The sequence below is a fragment of the Ahaetulla prasina genome, chromosome 8 (assembly GCF_028640845.1).
Source record: "Ahaetulla prasina isolate Xishuangbanna chromosome 8, ASM2864084v1, whole genome shotgun sequence".
Lineage (NCBI taxonomy): Eukaryota > Metazoa > Chordata > Lepidosauria > Squamata > Colubridae > Ahaetulla > Ahaetulla prasina.
Window position 1 is genome coordinate 50,496,618 of NC_080546.1, and position 20,905 is coordinate 50,517,522.

The following is a 20,905-nucleotide window of genomic DNA, read 5'->3' on the forward strand; positions in this document are numbered from 1 at the left end:
GAAGATCATTGGAAACCGTTTTATGACCTATTGGAGGACCTGCCGGGAAACATCTGTGGACACCGCTGACAGAGGGAGAATTACTACCGTTTTCATGTTATGGATTTTAGGACTGAGCTCTGGGCAGAGCAGTAGTTCTTTTGTCATCATAGACTCTATCTGCCCATTTTTTCAATCTTTTCCATCTCTATGCCAGCCACCATCTGAAGAGCTGTTGGATGATGGGTATCCATATGAACCTGATATAATATTCTGCCACCCTGGACGGTACTACCTCTCGTCGGACTCTATCTCCTATTTATGTACTTTATGCGATATTCAGCCTTGGAACCCTTGCGCCTGCGAGGTGCCCCCGCCTCGCAGGAATGGCCCGCTTTTTTACCTAGGGCTGGCCTCAATGACGGGTCTTGGGACCCACAGAGGTGGCATGCGAAGAGAAAGAGCCTTTGGGGTTTTTTAGATAGGGTGTTTTTAAGGGGTGGGAGGGATAGGGCGGGTGTTGGGGGTAGGGTCAGGTGGGGAGCCAGTCCTTGCGTGCGCTCGTGGCGGTCATTTAACGGGTTCGGTGGTTAGCGGGGGATTGCGTTCCTTTTGGTGAGGGTGGTTCCATTTGTACGGTAAGTGGGAGGGGCAGATACGGCGGAGGGGGGGTTTGTATCGTTTTGGGGGGGCACGCACTCGATGTTTGCAGGTGATCGCGCACCCCGATCCTCCTTCCTTCTTCCGTTTCCCGGATGGCCAAGACCCTCAGAGCCTGGGCCTTCAGCTTATGTTGTGCAACGCCCGGTCCATGGTCAATAAGGCCCCCCTAATACATGATCTCATTCAGGGGGGTGCCGCGGATCTTATAGGCGTTACGGAAACCTGGTTGGGCACTGAAGGGGGTGTGCCCCTTGTGGAAATGTGCCCACCGGGTTTCCGTGCACTCCATCAGCCGAGGGCTCAGGGTAGGGGTGGGGGAGTGGCGGTGGTTATTAGAGAGAGTCTAGAGCCGAGGGAGACCACTGTACCTCCGATTGCCGGGTGTGAATCCCTCTTTGTGAGGTGGGGTCATAAGTGTCAGATGGGCTTGTTTGTCGCGTACCTGGCTCCTTGTTACATGACAGCCGCCCTGCCCAAGCTCTTGGAGGTGCTGGCTGGGGTGGCAGTGGAGACCCCCAGACTTATAATCAGGGGGGACTTCAACTTGCCATCTTCTGGCACATCATCGACAGCAGCTCGGGAGTTCATGGCTTCCATGACGGCCTTGGACCTGACCCAAGTAGTCGATGGCCCTACTCACACGGGGGGTGGCACGCTGGACTTGATTTTTATCTCTGGTCAGTGGTTGAAGGATCTGGACTTGAGGGATGTGGAAGGGTCACTTGGGCGTCCTCCTGGATGAACGGCTGTCTTTTGAAGATCATTTGACGGCCGTCTCCAGGAGAGCTTTTTACCAGGTTCGCCTGGTTCACCAGTTGCGCCCCTTTCTAGACCAGGATGCCCTATGCACGGTCACTCACGCCCTTGTGACATCTCGTCTGGATTACTGCAATGCTCTCTACATGGGGCTCCCCTTGAAGGGCATCCGGAGGCTTCAGTTAGTTCAGAATGCGGCTGCGCGGGTGATAGAGGGAGCCCCTCGTGGCTCCCGGGTGACACCTATCCTGCGCAGACTGCACTGGCTACCTGTGGCCTTCAGGGTGCGCTTCAAGGTTTTGGTATCTATCTTTAAAGCGCTCCATGGCATAGGGCTGGGCTACTTACGGGACCACCTGCAGCTACCGAATACCTCTCACCGACCCGTGCGCTCTCACAGAGAGGGACTCCTCAGGGTGCCGTCTGCTAGACAGTGTCGTTTGGTGACACCCAGGGGAAGGGCCTTCTCTGTGGGGGCTCCCACCCTCTGGAACGAACTCCCCCCAGGACTTCGTCAACTTCCAGACCTCCGAACCTTCCGCCACGAGCTTAAAACATATTTATTCATCTGCGCAGGACTGGACTAGATTTTAAATTTATATTGGTTTTAATGGGTTTTATTATTTATATTGTTCTTTTTAATTATTTGGCTGTGTAGAATAAGTTTTTTAATTGATATTTTATTCTGTATTTATATGTACCTTTTTATTTGCCTGTGAACCGCCCTGAGTCCCTAGGGAGATAGGGCGGTATACAAATACGATAAATAAAATAAATAAATAAATAATAAAAGAACAGCCAGCTACAATGTAAGTCAAAATTACTGTTGTGCAAACTAACAAATGAAAAGCAATAGATTTAAGTAGATACTACTTCTAGTATTCATTCAGAGACTTATACCCATCAAAAGCATTACATTTCCATTCCTAATACAATGTTAACACTGAAACATGCTTCATATCAATCATACTTGGCATGTTCATTTTTTAAAAAATTTTTTTAGATGTAGGTCTAGTTAGTTCAATGGGGGGCGGAATCTTTTGGTGGCCAGATAGCACTCCTAACAAATTACAATGAGTGGATGGGTGCAAAAAAATGGATTTCATCACTTTCTACTTATAGACAAATGTGGGATAGTGAGGGTTTTATTTTAAGGGCATAAACTTATTTTAGGACTTATATAATGATCTTCCTGTCCCAAAATGGGAAGAAATCTGCTGCCATCCTTTTATTTCTTAATATAAAGAAAAAGTTAGCCAACATAGGAAAGTTATGTTACTGCTTAATAGATCAAAGTTGTAATACCTTATATTAAGGTAATTAGTCATATTGTTGCATTATTGTTGTAATTATACAGGTTCACAAATGCAATGTGAGCAGAGGGCTAATTATTGGTCATGTCTTCGAACACTTCACATTCTATTCACAATGTGAAGCCTCTGGGCTTTCAAATCATAGAATGTGGTCTCCAGAATTATTCTAAAATTGCTGACAAATTGCAATTTTTAATATTATGGGAAGGGCCAATTTATTAAATAGAGGCCAAGTATTCATGCAATTATTTAATTTTGAGAATTGTAACTAAAATTTTAATTAAGTAAAATATAGAATTTGTTTTGGCTCTACCTACTTCTTTATCCCAACCACACACGTTTTCTTGGAGAACTTCCCTGAGAATGTAATCAAAGTATTGTTTTTGGCTTCCAAATTTGCACATCTCTGATCTTCATTCTTTCATGAATGTCTGAGGGACTATTGCATTTATACAGAATGCTCTGTTATGGTATGATAACATGCATAATTAGGGTCATTTTGGAGAATTGTTACATTCATAGTCTTACCAACATTTCCCAGCACTTTTTTTCCTTTTGTACTTTACTTTTTTTAAAAAAAAATCATATCTGTTATATTTTATTAGAAAGGCATGGGAGAAGATTGGCATCTTTCACTTGGCTTCCAAATGGAAATGAGAGTAGCCAGACTTCAACTTATTTGCCAAAACAGAGTGGGCAAACTGATAGCCAAGCTGCTGAAGTGTTCATAAGAGCCAAAAATCGAGAGTAGATAAAAACAACATATATTGCAAACATAGGAGCTTCTAGTAGACCCAAAGGGCTTTCTCTAACAGAATAATAGAATAACAGAGTTGGAAAGTACATTGGAAGTCTTCTAATCAACTCTATTATTCTGTTATTCTCTAATACCAGCCTTTAGCCCTGATATGAGGATAACCATTTTGAGGGACAAATATAATCTTCTGGAGACAAACCAAGTGTTCTTTAGAAAAAATGCATCTTACTTCCTACTTCCATTAACTTCATTATATGTGTGAATATGGACATAATGCATACAGTATGGAATATATACTAAATATACAATAAAACCAGGGTGTGTAATTTCTGGGACAAACATATTGAATAAATATTGAATTGGCCAGTTCAACAGATTTTTTTGGCCTAAAATTTGCTTTAATTAGTACCAAAATATGCATTTATGAATGGAAATTCATAAATCAGACTTCTTTGTACTTTTCCTCTGTCAAATATTTGATGGCATGCCAACATTCTTATATACCATACCAAGACACATCTTGAAATTTCCTTTCCTTTCCTTTCCTTTCCTTTCCTTTCCTTTCCTTTCCTTTCCTTTCCTCCCCCCCCCCTTCTTGGAGGTTCACTACCATGAATTCAAACTACTTCTGAATAAGGCTGAGATAATTGCAAAATTTAAGCAAATAAACTCCCCTCTTCAAAAGCTGACATGCCTAATTTCCCTCACAGAATACTTTGAGAAAGTATTCACAGGAAAACCCAGAAAAAGGATGGAATGTTAAATATACCATTTTGAACTATTCATACAGAGGTTAGAACACAAATTTTTAAACTGAATATACAAATAAATAATAGAAAATTTTCATAGGTTTGCTCCAACCACAAGGGACTAAAAATGGAGCTTAGACATATTTCTCCAGCATTTCTTTATGCCTTGAAAGAATCGTCAGAATCTGCTAGTATTTCAGATAATTTGCAATAGATGGACAGGAGTAATAATTGAAGCTGTAATTCTGACACATTTGTTTGGAAGCAAATCCCATTCAATTCAACAGAACTGATTTATGAATGGAATTTTTTTTCTAATGGCTTGCAAATCATTGCTATTGTATGTGATTTTCCAATAGATCATATCCTTGCTGTTATTAGCTAAAACTTTAATAGGGTGATCAGAAATGAGAGATGGCAGAGTCATAAATGTCATTCTGCATCTATTCTTCTGCATTATTGTTGTTAAGTAGATATATGATAGATAGATAGATAGATAGATAGATAGATAGATAGATAGATAGATAGATAGATAGATAGATAGATAGATAGATAGATAGATAGATGATAGACTTAAATACTTCTTTGTCAATTGTGATCAGTTTATGGCATTTTCTTCTCTTGACTTTTGTCTTGATATGAGCTTTCATAGTGAAATTAAAGATGTTCTGACAACTGGTTCTAATAAGCTGGTTTTTTTCAGGTACTGCTTTGGTTATTTCATAGGAGAAACCCAGATGGGAGCTTTTAAAAATGTTTTTTGAAAAATATTTTGAAAATCATCCCAGTTTTCTGTCTTTCTCAATGTTGCTGCAAGTTGAATGGCTGATAGCCCGGTCCTAAGATGAAAAACAAGAAAGCAATGAACATTTTTCATAGCTTCTGCTGATTTCTGTAGCTGCAACACTTGTAATATTTTGAGCTTTGTTCTATCAGTTTTGTTCAGTATTCCCACACTCATATAAAGCATAGCTTTGCTGGCTGAGGGACTCTGGGAGTTGAAGTCCACAAGTCTTAAAGGGACCAAGGTTGGAGACCCCTGATTTAGGCTGTGTCAGGCAAGACCTGAAGGTAGGTTTGGTGCCCTTCTTTGGGAGGTTCCTTCTAGATACATAAACCTCATCTGAGACACTTGACATATCAGCCTGAAAGACACTGCTAGACACTGAATGATGCCCAACAGCAAATTTTCTAAAATATTATGGAGAATCCCCATGTCAAAGTTTGAACCAGAAAGTAGTACACAGCTTTTATTTTTAACTCTCTTTCTGAGAAGGAGAGTCAGTACATCCTGCTAGCACAGAGGTCTTCAAACTTGGCAGCTTTAAGACTTGTGGACTTCAACTCCCACAATTCTCCAGCCATTTATGCTATGCTAGCTGGAGAATTCTGGGAGTTGAAGTCCACAAGTCTTAAAGCTGCCAAGTTTGAAGACCTCTATGCTAGACACAGAGAGCTCTGTTAGCTGACTAAGAATGCCATTTCTTCAGGCAAATGCTGCAGATGTTAAGAGAACAATCCAGGGTTGTTGTCTTGGTTTGTTTTTGTCCTTCTGTAATGATCTTTATAACAGACAAAACATGCAGTTTTCAGTTTCAAAAATCCTTGATCATTTTTATGTTTAAATGTTGATTGCCTTATGATATAAAAGGCAGGATTGATGCCATTCTTATAATTCAGGTATGTTCTTCAGGCATCAAAGCCTTGCCTACATTTGAATGACATCTTTATTTTCAAGGAACAACCAGCATGATGGACATTATACCCAGAAAAACCTTCTGGCCATCCTGTTTGTCACAGAAACATTTGGTACTTGATGGCAGCATCATTCAAAATGCAAAGTGCTTTCTGCTGAAGTTTAATGCACAATGCTGGCCAGCGGCTACGCTAACTCTAACTACAGAGGAAGGGCTCAAAATATGTCAGGCTGAATAAATCAGTGATACACATTTAGAAGTAGCAAATGATTTATTTAAGCACACTGATACTTACCTTTTTGTTGTTGTTATTTTGGTCTGGACTCTGATAGAGTACTGCATAGACATGCAGTAAAAAAGAAAACTGGTAATTTCAATTAAATTCAAAAGAACAAAGCTGTGACACTATTGAATATTTTCATCTTTCTGTTATCCATCGTTTTCCAGATTGGGTTATCTGTTCTCTTTCCCTTCACCTCTTCCCCATTCCTCCTCACCCTACCTGACATATACTTATTTTTTATTTGTTTGTTTGTTTCTGGCTTCTCAATGTTCTTGGTTCATATTATACTACACTGCATGCTTCCTGTGGAAAAAAGAGTCTATTGCATTCCATACCTCACATAAGTAGATTTTACCACATAAGTGGTAATTTTCATTCACAGTGGTGACTACAGTCATTAAACAACCTCTCAAGCTTGATTCTACCAATGGAAATTTGAGATTTTTCTTTTCCACCATCTTGTTCACTGTTATAGCACCATAACACTCAGTAACATGATTAGGTTTGTTAATCTCCCCCAAAAGGGTCATATATTATTAAAGTTTTGATGCCTAGTGATTACCATAATTTAAGTAATTCACACATCTCTGTTACAAACAGTAAACTTTTGTGCCTCCACGCTTCCTATTGAGGTCTTATAGGAAGCTTTTGGGATGTGTCTATTGTTTGAAAAACCCACTGCCGCCCTAAGCACACTAGGCTTGTAACAGATAATGAAAAACTAAATAAACTTTTCTAACTCCTTTTGGGAAAATAAGTGGAAATTATTCATCTCCTAGTCCAGTGTTTTTTCAGCATGGAGTGCCAAAATGGGAGTGCCAGAAACTGGAATAGCAGCTCCTTGGCATGTGCGTGGGGAAGCGCCGGAAACCAGAACAGCAGTTCCCCGATGCACATGCATGCACTGAGAAGCTGAGCTTCCAGTTTCCGATGTGTGTATGCGCGGTGGTCTTCCAGCTTCTGGCATGCATGCACACGCAAAGACCAACTGGCCGGCATGCATGCATATGCCAGAAACCAGAAGCTCAGCTTCCTGGTGTCCGTATGTGCGCCAGGGAGCTGCTCTTCTGGTTTCTGGCATTCCTGCACATGCGAAGACCAGATGGCTGGTGTGCATGTGTGTTCTGGAACCCAGAAGAGCAACGGGGAATGCTGGCGTGCCCAGAGATATGGCTCTGCATGCCACTTCTGGCATACGTGCCATAGGTTTGCCATCAAGGTCTTAATCGAATCCAGTCAATGTTTGCTTAAATTTTATTTAGAAACTGGTTACTAAATGTGATTATAGTTGACATTTGAGGCTATTCCCCTACCCTCACCCCCAAAATAAGGGAATTGAGTCATCCAAGTTGCTCATTTCTACTATAAATTAAGGGAAATTATTCATTCATTCATTCATTCATTCATTCATTCATTCCTTTATTTATTTATTAAATTTATATTGCTGCCTACTTGCACATGGTGGCTCAAGGCAGTTTAGTGTTCTGACCCAGCCTTAGCAGAACCAAGAAACAGACCCCTTGTCTCAAAAAAACCCTCTTTATTTAGCTACTGTCAATTCATGGCATTCACACACTGAAAAGTCCCGGCAATAATCCTTCAAAGGGTTAATTGCAATAACAGACCTTATCAGTCCTTGGATAATTGCAAGGCCGAGATCTTCCATTTGCAAAGATTTACATTAATTCCTGGCAAGAAGTTTCTGAGCCACAATGAACAAATCTTCCAAAAGAAATGCAAACTGTATTCTCTGGCAACCACCAGTTCCCTTTTGCTTCTATTTATTCCCCACCCAGGGAGAGGCCAAATGTGCTTTTCTTCACATGTGCCTTTCTTCCCAAGTTGCTTCCTGTTCCTCAGTTGTTATCCTCTCCTGACAGCTCTGCGCATATGCCCATCTGGAACAGGCCCCAGCTGTTCTTCTACCCCATTTATATCCGATTTCAAGAGTATCTGGGAAATGTTGGACTGCCCAGGCTCTAACTCTGCTTTCAACGCAGAGCATCCATCAGAGCCTTCCGCAGTCTCCAGGACTGGCCCAAGTTGCTCCCCAACCTCCTCCTCATCCAAGTTGTGGTGGGCCACAACACTTACAAGGATATAAAAACATCATATAGAATAGAATAGGATAAGATAGAATAGAATAGAATAGAATAGAATAGAATAGAATAGAATAGAATAGAATAGAATTTTTTATTGGCCAAGTATGTTTGGACCCACAAGGAATTTGTCTTTGGTGCATATGCTCTCAGTGTACATAAAAAGAGAAAAAAATACATTCATCAAGAATTATAAGATACAACACTTAGTGATAGTCAAGGTTACTAATAAGCTATCAAATCATACTAGGAAACAAGTAAAACAATATAAATGATAGAGATACAAGCAACCAGGTTATAGTCATAAGTGGGAGGAGACAGGTAATAGGAAGGATAAGAATAATAGTAATACAGTCTTAGAAAATAGTTCAACAGTATTGTGGAAATTAGTTGTTTAGCAGAGTGATGACATTTGGGAAAAACTGACCTTGTGTCTAGTTGCTCTGGTGTGCAGTACCTTATAGCATTGTTTTGAGGGTAGAAGTTGAAACAGTCTACGTCCAGGATGTGAGGGATCTGTAGATATTTTCAAAGCCCTCTTTTTGACTTGTGTAGTATACAGGTCCTCAGTGGAAGGCAGGTTAGTAGCAATTGTTTTTCACCTATACTCAATTTGATTGACTCAAGCTCAAAAGATCCATGAAAAACATTTGACCCTAAACAACTGTATTTTTATTTCTCCCTATAATGGTTAGGGAGATGGAAAAAATATACAAAATGAAAGAGCCAGTTTGGTCTAGTGACTTAGGCACCAGAATAAAAAGCAACAGCCTTTTTAATTCAAGTCCCACCTTAAGCATGAAATACAATTGGGTGATCTTGGGCTAGTCACTCTCAGCCCAACTAATGTCTCAGGTTTGTTGTGGCAGGGAAAATAGAAGGAGTATATTTGCCACCTATAACAATAATAAAGGTGGGTTATAAATAGAGGTAATCCTCAGCTTACAACCATTTGTTTAGTGACCATTTGAAGTTATAATGGCGCTGAAAAAAGTGATTTATGACTGTTTCACACTTATCACTGTTGCAACATCCCTATGGTCATGTAATCAAAATTTGGTGGCTTAGCAATTGATTCATATTTATGATGGTTGCAATATCCTGGAGTCATGTGATCATCTTTTGCAACCTTCTGACAAGCAAAGTCAATGGGGAAGCCAGATTTAATTAACAACCGTGTTACTAACTTAAGAACTTTAGTGATTCAACTTAACAGTTGTGGCAAGCAAAGTCATCAAATGGACTTCACAACTGTCTCACTTAGCAACAGAAATTTTGGCTCAACTGTGGTCGTAAGTCAAGGACCACCTGTAAATGAAGGAACAAACAAATAAATAAATACAATGCTCTCTACTATTATTATTATTATGATATGTACCATTGCTTATACTTCCATACTATATTATACTATTTCTTCTACAAGTACACAATTACAGACTTTAGGTGGCACAGGGGTTAGAATGGACTACTGCAGCCTAACTCACTGCTCACTCCAGGACTTTGATTCTTACTGGTTCAAAGCTGAGCCAGTCTTCCAATCTTCCAAGGTCAAGTAAAATGAGGACCCAGATTGTTGGGGCAATAGGTGGCTGTGTAAACCGCTTAGGGAGGCCTGCAAAGCACTGTGAAGTGGTAGATAAGTACAATTGTTATTGCTACTATTGATATTGTGCCACTAATATAACTAGAATACAATGATGCCTTAACTCTTAAAGATTCTGGTCTTTGTTAAAAGCCTTCCTATCTTTTTTCCCCCTCTGTTTCTGGGATTTTCTCCTATTGTTATTTTCTTTGCCCTGCTGTAGCAGAAAGTTTATTTGTTTCTTTAAAACTTTAGCAGTCCTGTGAATAGTACCTAAGTATCCTTGAACACCTTCTATTGATGCATCTTTTTAAACAATACTTCCATGAATTAAATTGAAGGAAATGTGAAATTAGAGAATTTTGTAGGAAAATTTGATTATAGGAAGGAGGAAATTTATGATCAATTTCTTAATGTTGTTGTAAAAATAATCTAACTTTCCAATCAAATTATTTCCATCAAACATACAATTCAATGAGTGATTTGTTCTGCCTGGTATCACTAGAATATAATTAAAAATGTATCTTTGAATCTAATCTAATGTCTTTATTCTGTTCTTACTATGAAGAAAACTAAATCAATTACTATAAAAAATGATAGGATTATTGCAGCCTAACAAATACATAGAGACAGAGTTAGTAAAAAGTGCAATTAGTATCCCTTTTCTCTTTTAACTATCAGTTGCAATTGAAAAGAGGTAATTTGGCTGTGACAAATAGGCACACGGAAATAAATGTTGCATAAATGGTGTTAAAAAGTAGGTTTTATCTAGCACTTAGGTTGTTAGGCAAAAACAGTTATCGCTCAAAACCATCTTTTAACTGCTTAAGAGGACACTGACATCTATGGAAATAAGGCAATTGGAATTCTTTTTTTCCTAGCAGTGTATGTTAAATTTTATGAACTGAATCAAAAGGAAATAGAAACATTCAAAATGTTCAAGAGCAAATGTGACCATCCTCACCTACAATATAAAGGAGAATCAATTAAATAGAACCACAGGATTTCCTATACCTATACCCTTTGTTATTACATAAAATATAATTTCCTACCACTTTCTAAACATTAACCAATAGAAAACTGTTTATTACTGAAGGGAATCAATGCCTTGGAGTCAAAACTGCTTCAGGTATATAAATGGAGCAAAAACTACATAGAAAGTTACAATGTTTTATAAATGTTGTTCAATTTACAGAGAAAAAATATTGAACAAGGCTGTTTCATTCTTCTTTTAATAACTCAGCATTCTTTCAAGATAATCAAGCTTATATATGTGAAGTTCCCAAATGGCTTTTTATCCAGATGTGCCACACATCAGGAAAATAATCTTGTTTTCTGCCACTGGAACATTGGAACTATCCCTAGTTATTTCAGTACAATGTTGTCAGAAAAATTGTAATATATATTTAGTTGCACATTTCAGTGTTGAACTATCTATGCAGAGTTCCACAAAGACTCCATCAATCTATCAAGGTGTCTAGAATGCTGGGCTTATATTCAGTTGTATGACATTATATCTGAAAGGAAGTCCAATAGAAATTTAGCAGTTCCTCTCCAGATTGCCATCCATGAATACAATTTAGGTTGCCTTGATTTATTTTGTGGGGTGTGTGTGTGTGTGTGTTACATTATTTTGGCGGCAAATAACTTACAAATGTACAGAACTCATGGTAAATTAGAACCGTGATGATAGCAAGGAATTACAGAGAGAGAGAGAGAGAAGAGGAAGAGGAAGAAGAAGAGAGGAAGAAGAGGAGTAGGAGCAGGAGCAGGAGCTGGAGCAGGAGCAGGAAGAGAAGGCAAAGGAGAAGAGAAGGGGAGATATTAGCTATAACGTGAAATGAGAAATGTTGATCCCTAGTTATTTTAAATGGGAAACTTGTTCTGAATTATCTTGATTAAGTTTCACTATATTTAATTTTGATCCAGATCAACAGAAAGCAATAGCTGATGCTTTTGTAAGCACGCTTATATACTGACACAATCATATATGTCATTAATTGGATTATGGTGGGTTCTTTACTACTGTATATAAAATGTTTGGGGGGAAAAACACAATTTTATATTCCCTGGAACTGAGTGCTTATTATTTATTAATGTCCCATGGAGAGCCATAGCTGGATATATCATTTTTGGTTAAGTTTCTGAATTCCTACTCAATTATTATGGACATAGAGTAAGCAAAATGTTGTGAAATTTATTTTATGAATAATATTGCATTGCATTGTCATGATTTCTTCTCATCTGTGTGAAAAGTCACTTCTTCTTGAGTTATAAGCTTTAATAGTCCTCTTTATATTTTACAAAAAATAACTTAGTTCAATAGTAGAAATTGAAAGGGGAAATTTAGCATTGTTGTGGATCATGATATTTCCTGAGAGACCTTCCTGTAAAAATAGCCTATTATTGTTTCTTGGAATGCATGAAGAATCTATATTAGTTGACTTAATCTGCAATTTACAGTTGAATATTTGAATCAGAGTTTAGAGAAGTTATCTATTCATAGTCTTTGGAAATATAGTTCCAATGTCAGAAGAAAAAATTAAATTAGCAATTCATATTTTCAAATAGCATATCAGAAAGCTATTTAGGTTAGTATTTAAAATAACTCACATTTAAATTTAAATATTAAGAATGATATTTAAAAAATGGACTAGCAGACAAGCAAAAATGAGATGGAACACAAATAGTTCTATAAATCCCTCTTTAATATTCATCTGTAAAGACATTCCCACTGTCATGCTTTTTATTTAATTTTTAATCAGGAGTACATTGAGTTTCCTGACTATCTTCAGGCACATCTAAACCTCGTTTTCCAGTTGACTGGATAGAGAATCGAAGGAAAGACAAACAGTTCTACCTGAAAAATAGTTCACCTATTGTTTGACCTTATGGGAAACCAGAAGAAAATACTCTTTTCTATCCATTATAACTAAATTGGAAATTGGAAATCAAAATACCACTTAAAAAAAAGAAGGAAGGAAGGAAGGAAGGAAGGAAGGAAGGAAGGAAGGAAGGAAGGAAGGAAGGAAGGAAGGAAGGAGAAAATATATTTTGGCAAAAAAATTATCTAAATAAACCTTAATTATCAGGATGAAAGCTATCAGCATTTTACAGAAACCTGGTTCTCCAATGAAACTTGAAAAGTCTTTTCTCAAGAAAGTTACTTGTAAATATGGAATTGAAGTGCACAAGCCAAAATGTGACTTTATAATGAGAAAAGTCAGACTGATCTGAGATTGAGATAGAGGAGAATTGTCAAGGGTCACAGAGATTACCAAAACAGGATTTACAAAGAAAACAACAGAAAGGAGGGAGGGAGGGGAGGAAGAATTGAGCTTGTATCATCATTTTTTTGCTTCCTTTTGATACATAGATGTCACATGTCACATTTCACCACATGTTTGAGACAATGATTGTACTTTTTCACCAAAATATTTTTGGACTATTTTTAGACTTCTTAATTTTGATTTTAGGATTTAATAATTATATTTATTATGATTATGTAAATTATGTACCTTTGTTGTTGTTGTTGTTGTTGTTGTTATTATTATTTTATTCAAAAAGTTTTACAGAAAAAAAATTTTTCCCTTTCCCCCCACCCCCCCTCTCCCCTCCCTTCACACACACCCCGACTTCCCGGAGCAAACACAAGGTATAGTTAAAAATAAAACAAACATATGCTAAAAAAATCTCCCTCCCAACTCTATTATACTCCTACAATTCTCATCAGTTCCTAACCTCCCTCAAAACAATCAGAAGTAATACATCCTAATCATTCAAAGGCAGTCTGATATCTCTTCATCTGATATCTGTTTTGAATATAGTCAATCCATTTTTTCCATTCATTTAAGTATCTTTCTTGCGTATTATCTTTCAAAAAGGCTGAGATTTTTCCATCTCAGCCAAATTGGCAACTTTCAATATCCATTCTTCTACTGTAGGTAGTTCTTTGTTCTTCCAATACTGTCCTATCAGTAATCTTTGTTGTTATTATTAGAAACATATATTTTATATTTGTGTGTGTTTAGGCTTAAATTGAAATAAGAGGTTATTTTATTATATAATTGTAGCATTATTTTGATTTTGGTTTAATTTATATATTTCTAAGTTTTTCCTTTGGAGTAACTGGTTAGTCGTTCTATATTTGTATCTGTACTGAAGAAAATCAGAAGTCACTTCTTTTGTGTTTCTTTTTTCCATTTTTTCCCCAGTAATTCAAGGTGCTGGTTGTTACCTTCACAGCTTGGGACCAGGTTATCTGAGGGACCATTTCTTGCTGGTCAGATTTACCTGATCCATCAGAGCAGGGAAGCAGGAAATGCTGCAGGTCCCATCCCCTAGGGAGATACACCTGGTGGGACACAGAAGAAGGGCCTTCTTTGTGGTGGCTCCCTCTCTCTGGAACATCATTCCCCCAGAGATTAGAATGGCTTCCACTCTAACACTCTTCCAGAAAGTGGTAAAGACCTGGTTCTGCCAGCAGGACTGGAGAACCCAGAGTGGGATGGAACCCATTAAATGGCTCATGTGATGTGCTGTCACCAGAGTGGGAGATAGGGAGGTAGAGTGTAATTTTACTATATTATATTAATTTATTTGATTTTTTATTAGTTTTATTGCTTTAAATGAGGTTTTTATATTCTATAAACTGCCTTGAGTTGCCATGTACAAATGGGCGGCAATATAAATTGAAAAATAAATAAATAAATAAAACTTTTTTTTTTGTTTTAATTTTGCATTTTCTTTTTAAAATTTAATAAATTGGTTAAAAATACTCAAGGCTTTTCTAGTTAGAAATTCCTTCAGCATCAGAGAACTTTCCATCTAAAAAAACAGACCATTCAAAGACCAATCAACAAGAGAACCAATCAGCTGCTCAGAATTTAAATATAGCTCGAAATGAACAACCACTCAGTGACCAACTGCTTCTCAATAACCAACTGCCCCTACAAGACATTTATAAAATAAGGAGAATAGGACAAGAAAATTCTGCTGATGATGTTACCTAGTCTGATAATGAATCGTTCAGAAACTAAATTGAAGCAAACTTGGAGAACAAACCACTGATAAAAACTTTCCATCTTGTCTATCAATATGTCACCCTATTCTTAAAAATGTGAGGTAAGCTCAATCCCTCCAAGACAGAGTGGCTGTGGATGCCGGCATCCCGGTACAGTCAGCTAAATCCGCGGCTGACCATCGGTGGCGAGTCATTGGCCCCGATGGAGAGGGTGCGCAACTTAGGCGTCCTCCTGGATGAACGGCTGTCTCTAGAAGATCATTTGTGGCCGTCTCCAGGAAGCGTTCTACCAGGTTCGCCTGGTGCACCAGTTCGCCCCTTTCTGGACCGGGAGGCCTTTGCACGTCACTCACGCCCTGTGACGTCTCGCCTGGATTACTGCAACGCTCTCTACATGGGGCTTCCCTTGAAGGGCATCCGGAGGCTGCAGTTAGTTCAGAATGCGGCTGCGCGGGTGATAGAGGGAGTCCCTCGTGGGTCGCGCATAACACACATCCTGAGGCTGCACTGGCTACCTGTGGCCTTCGGGTGCGCTTCAAGGTTTTGGTGACCACCTTTAAAGCGCTCCATGGCATAGGGCGGGTTATTTACGGGACCGCCTACTGCGACCAGATACCTCTCACCGCGCGCTCTCACAGAGAGGGACTCCTCAGGGTGCCGTCAGCTAGGCAGTGTCGGTTGGCGACGCCCAGGGGAAGGGCCTTCTCTGTGGGGGCTCCCACCCTCTGGAACGAACTCCCCCCAGGACTCCGTCAACTTCCTGACCTTCGAACCTTCCGTCGCGAGCTCAAGACACATTTATTCATCTGTGCAGGACTGGCTTAGATTTTTAAATTTAGAGGGGTTTTAAATTGATTTTAATATTTATATTTGATACTTATATTTCTATTTTTAATAATTCGGGCGCTAGAATAAGTTTTTTAAGGATTATTTTAATTTGTATATTGATATTGATGTTTTATATGCCTGTAAACCGCCCTGAGTCCTTTGGGAGATAGGGCGGTATATAAATTCGAATAATAAATAAATAAATAAATAAAATAAATAAAGTAGATTAGTAGCTGCATCAACTTTATGCTTCTACTTTTCAAGCAAGAAAGTTAAGCCTCTGTATTTTGAAATCATATTCACTTGCATAATATGTCTTGTGTACAACTTACATCTGCATATACACCTTGTCTTCTGGCATCTGTGATTTTTCTCACCCACTTAATCTCAGTATAAATTCTAAATCAGCCTACTATTCATCCTGTTACTGAAATGAGCTATAGCTAATGAAACTATATCTATAGTAACATTTGTTAGGCTGATCGTTCTGTCTTGGACTTTCTAGATATTATATTGGACAAACATTCAATCTTTGCACAAAAGAATCAGTGAACATATCCAACATCAAAACTCAAAGACAAAGTAAACATTGAAATATTTCAACCTTTAAGAATGGCCATTCACAAATTTCAAAGTAGCCATCTTGGAAGAAAGAAACTTTGCCAGTATGGCTAATCAAGAAATACGTCAAAAAAGTCAAAAATATGTCCTCTCTGAAGGTCTTAACAAGCATATTCAAATTGTGAACTGATGTGGTACTTACAATCTGACTCACATATAACTTGCACGATCATGATTACCCTGTCTTCTATTCTCCATTCCTTTAAGACAGCATCCTCCTGCCACTTCATCCCCAATCTAAATCTTATATCAGTTTAGCTACTTCATTACTTCTGATAATGTGAGGTGTAACTCACAGAATCTATACTTTTACATAAACTGTATAGTCCAAAATTGTGCTACCAAACTCTTCCTATTATGTTGATTTTGGAAAGAACAGGAGGAGGATGCAAAGAAAGAAAATCAGTAGCAATGTCACATGCCAATATTGCCTCCACTTTTCCTAATAGGCTATTTCCTTAGGCTATGACCTTTCTAAGTACATCAAGTGGGTGGGGCAAAATGAGATTCAGAGAACAAACAGTAAATTTGGATGCATACATTTCTGTTCTGTAAGGGTAGATCAGTGTGAAAAGAGGGCATGTCAGTTTTCCACACTAGGAGAAAGACTATAAAATTTAGACTTTGTTGAATAGCATGGTACAATTTTATTTTTTTTGCACCGGCTATAAATGAATATAGTGATATTGAATTTCCCGTGAATTTCAGTTTAAAATGCTTGTAATTTGAATACTACAGATTTTTTTTTTAAAAAAAATACAGACTTGATGAACAATGACCAATGTTGGTATTGGTTTGGCTTCACAAAGCCATATCCCTTGAGCAGTGAGGAGAGATTTCTTGTATTATCCCAAAGGCGTATCAATTTCCCACTTTGAGAAGGCAATTATAAAGCAACCCTGGGTTAAAGAAAACAATAGAAAATAGGTACAACATTTTGGTAAAGTGTTTGACTTTTTAAAATTCTCTGGTTTGAAATGCTTTTACTATGAGAATACAAACATAGGTTTGGAGATTCAGAATGAGCTCAAATGTTGACTTTTGAGTGAAAAGCATTTTATCTGCTTATAATTAATACTGTTGGATAAATTTTCTGCATGAGCCTACTTAAGATCCAGTCATACATATAATTAAGAGTGATGGAAGAAGCACATTAAATTAATTAATGGTTACAATTGGATGGAAAATGGCTTCCTTCTAAAGATCATCTTCACCAGATTAGGTGACATAATTCTCCCACTCCCCCAACATTTTATGAAACACAAATCATATTATTTTGATTTTGGTATTTTTCCATAATTTGATAGTGCTTTCTATATTTAGGCTTTCTTTCTAAACCCTAGAAACCTTTCTAAATGAACAAAAATTTCCAGCTGTTTAAAATAGAAGATGTTCAAAAAATTAATGGAATACAGCACTTGTTAAATATGAATATATATGAGATGTTGAATGTCTCATTCAGTGATCAAAGATTATAACAAGAACAGGAAAATGACAGCAAATTATTTATTTATTTATTTATTTATTTATTTATTTGTCGTAACAATATATACAAGCATTGCATAAAGGGTTATATAATATATGAACGTATATATGAGGAGAAACGAGGTACTATAAACATATATATACATAGGGGAAGAAACAATAGGACAGGAACGGTAGGCACGTTTGTGCTCTTATGCACGCCCCTTAGAGTCCTCTTAGGAAAGTGGTGAGGTCAACCGTGGACAGTTTTGAGTAAAGCCTTTGGGGTTATGAGAAGAAACCACAGAGTCAGGTAATGCATTCCAAGCATATACAATTCTGTTACAGAAATCGTGTTTTCTGCAATCTAAACTTTGTCTTGTTTCTGTTTCCCTAACAAAAAAACAAAATAGCTATGAAACATTGAGAAGAAGGAAACTCAGAAGGAACAAAATTGTATTTAAAAAACATGCTACTGGTGCATCCGACTGAGGGATCATTTCAGTGTCTGGTTTCCATACTGGTACCAACCCCACTCGCTGTATCTTTGCTTTGTGTCACTAATCCAACATAGTGCAAGAGTACGAAACATGCAATATGCCATACCTGTTTAAGAAATGACGATAGTGGACCCAAAGTCATAGCATAGCATATAGTGTCATTTACTAACTCTTGTGTAACTTACTTTGCACAATTCTCATTCCCTCAATGAAATGAAGCCTTACGTATCTTTACTTCATTGTTAAAAGGATTATAATTTGAATTCCCTTTTATTGGAAATCCACTTTAACTGAGAATATTTCTCCAGTTAATTAGGAACATGAATGATTTGGTGTAGCTGGTAGATGCTTCGTGTCTCCCAAGTCCTTAGTATTAACAGGCACACCGTAATTCCTGCCGGGAAAATCTTTCTGAGATTACTTTCATACCTAATAGCCCTTTTGTGCATTAGTGAAATGCTATGCAAGAAAGGTCTTGTATACCAGGGTTTGTATTCATCTTGCTTTATCAGGACAGATTTACATGCTGAAGGAGAAAATCTCTGGAGGTACAGAAAGATTTAAGAAACTAAATACAATGGTAAAATGTGCATAGACAGCATTCTGTAAAATGTCATTACTTTTAATAGAAACGACAGAGGATTCTTATTTAGAATGCATTGGTTCTTCACCAGAAATCAGGCCAGATAATTTGGAAAGTCACAACCTCAGGAAAAAGATTCATGTGTATAATTCCAAAACCAAGAAATTCTTGCAAAGAATAGGTGTCATGAGGCCCTTCCAATATTATTGGACTACAACTGTCAGCATCCTCATTATTGATCATATTGGTCTGAGAGTACAAAACCACTTGCACAGAGACATAGCATCCATAATAATAGCTGGTCACCTGTTTTGCATGGAAGAGCTAATCCAAATATTTCAAGGTGTAGCAGGGAAATTTTTCTTTCATTAATATATAATGTTAGAAAGCTGCCATCAGAACATGTGATTTTTTTTAAAAAAAAAGTCTGTTCTTTATTATATTATTTTTTATTTTTGCTATTTAAGTAAAAAGCACCAAGAGAAACAAAAAAGGGGGAAATGTGTAATTACATGCATAGCAGTTTAATTCCTAATCCATCTAAATTATCATTTATCATTTTTAAATTGCTATTATTATTGCTATTTTATAAACTTTTTTTTCCATAAAGTGGGCATGGTAGGTGAGGGTTGAAATGAAAATCCCCAAAGTGAGATGGATTTTTTTTTAAAGAAAATAGAAAAAATTGTCAAAAAAATTCAAGCAGCCTCTCTCTTTTATTCTATTTTTCCCCCTTGCCCACCCCCCACCCCGGAGTTGCTAAAAACCAATGAAACATTTTTATACTGTGCTTTGGAGAACAGTTCAATACAGTGGGTTACAGATGGGCTAGACACTGAAAGACTGTGAGTTCTAGTCCAACCTTAGGCACAAAGCCTTGGACCAATCACCTTCTCTTAATCCTAGGAAAGAAATAATGACAAAAACCACTTTTGAAGAAACCTTACCAAGAAAACTGGAGGGATTTGGCCAGACTGTCTCCAAGAACCGGGCATGACTGAATGGAAGGAACAAAAACTAAGCTTTAAATTTTGGCAACTATATTAATTTCTGTGTAAGTCATATAATTATTTTAATCAGTTTCACTTTTGCAGTGTTATAATTTGCTTTACTGTGTGATATGTTGTATATAAGGGAGACATTCTGCCTGAATTTGGTTAAATCTCTGTTATGAATATATAGAATTATTTTTCCCCTGTTGCATGTTTTCTGATTTTGGTCTTAATATCTTGTTTGTCAACAAGGTTTTCTTTTAACTTATTCACTCATTCAGTCATTTGACTTTGATGGCTGTTCATCTTAAAAGATTCTGGGCAGTTCACAACAGTAAAAATAACACAATAAAATAAAAGCAAAAACTGGTGCTTCAACCATTCTCTGATGACCACCATCCTTCAGGCTCGCATCTCACTCCATTCCAGTGCTTAGGAGATCTTTTTTAATTTCTTTCCAGAATTTATTATTCTTTTGGAATATTTCTTTACTGCACCCTATACAAATAAAATCCTAAATAATTGCTTATTTGTTCCCTAGGTCTACCATTAAGTGTTGTACCTTATGATTCTTGACGAATGTATCTTTTCTTTTATGTACATTGAGCAAATTCCTTGTGTGTCCAATCACACTTAGCCAATAAAGAATTCTATTCTATTCTAAATATTTCACTAGATCTTTTGCTATCTCATAATCAGTTTCTTTATTCACAGTTTGCTTCTTCAAGAGTTATTACATTCTTTGTCCAAAAAGTCAGACAAAATCTTTGATTACTTTGATCAACTACTATCTAGAGTTTTGTGGTTGCATAATTGTTATTAGTGCATCATCTGCAAAACATTTCATCTTCTTTATACTTTATAGTTTATATATTCTTTATAGGAATACTCCTCCTATTAATGTTGATCCCAATTACCTTTTTGTCTTTTCAGATCTTGTTGGCCAAAATTTCTAGAACAAGTACAAATAATGAAGGGCAAAGTGGACACCCTTCTCTTGTTACTTTGTTAACTGA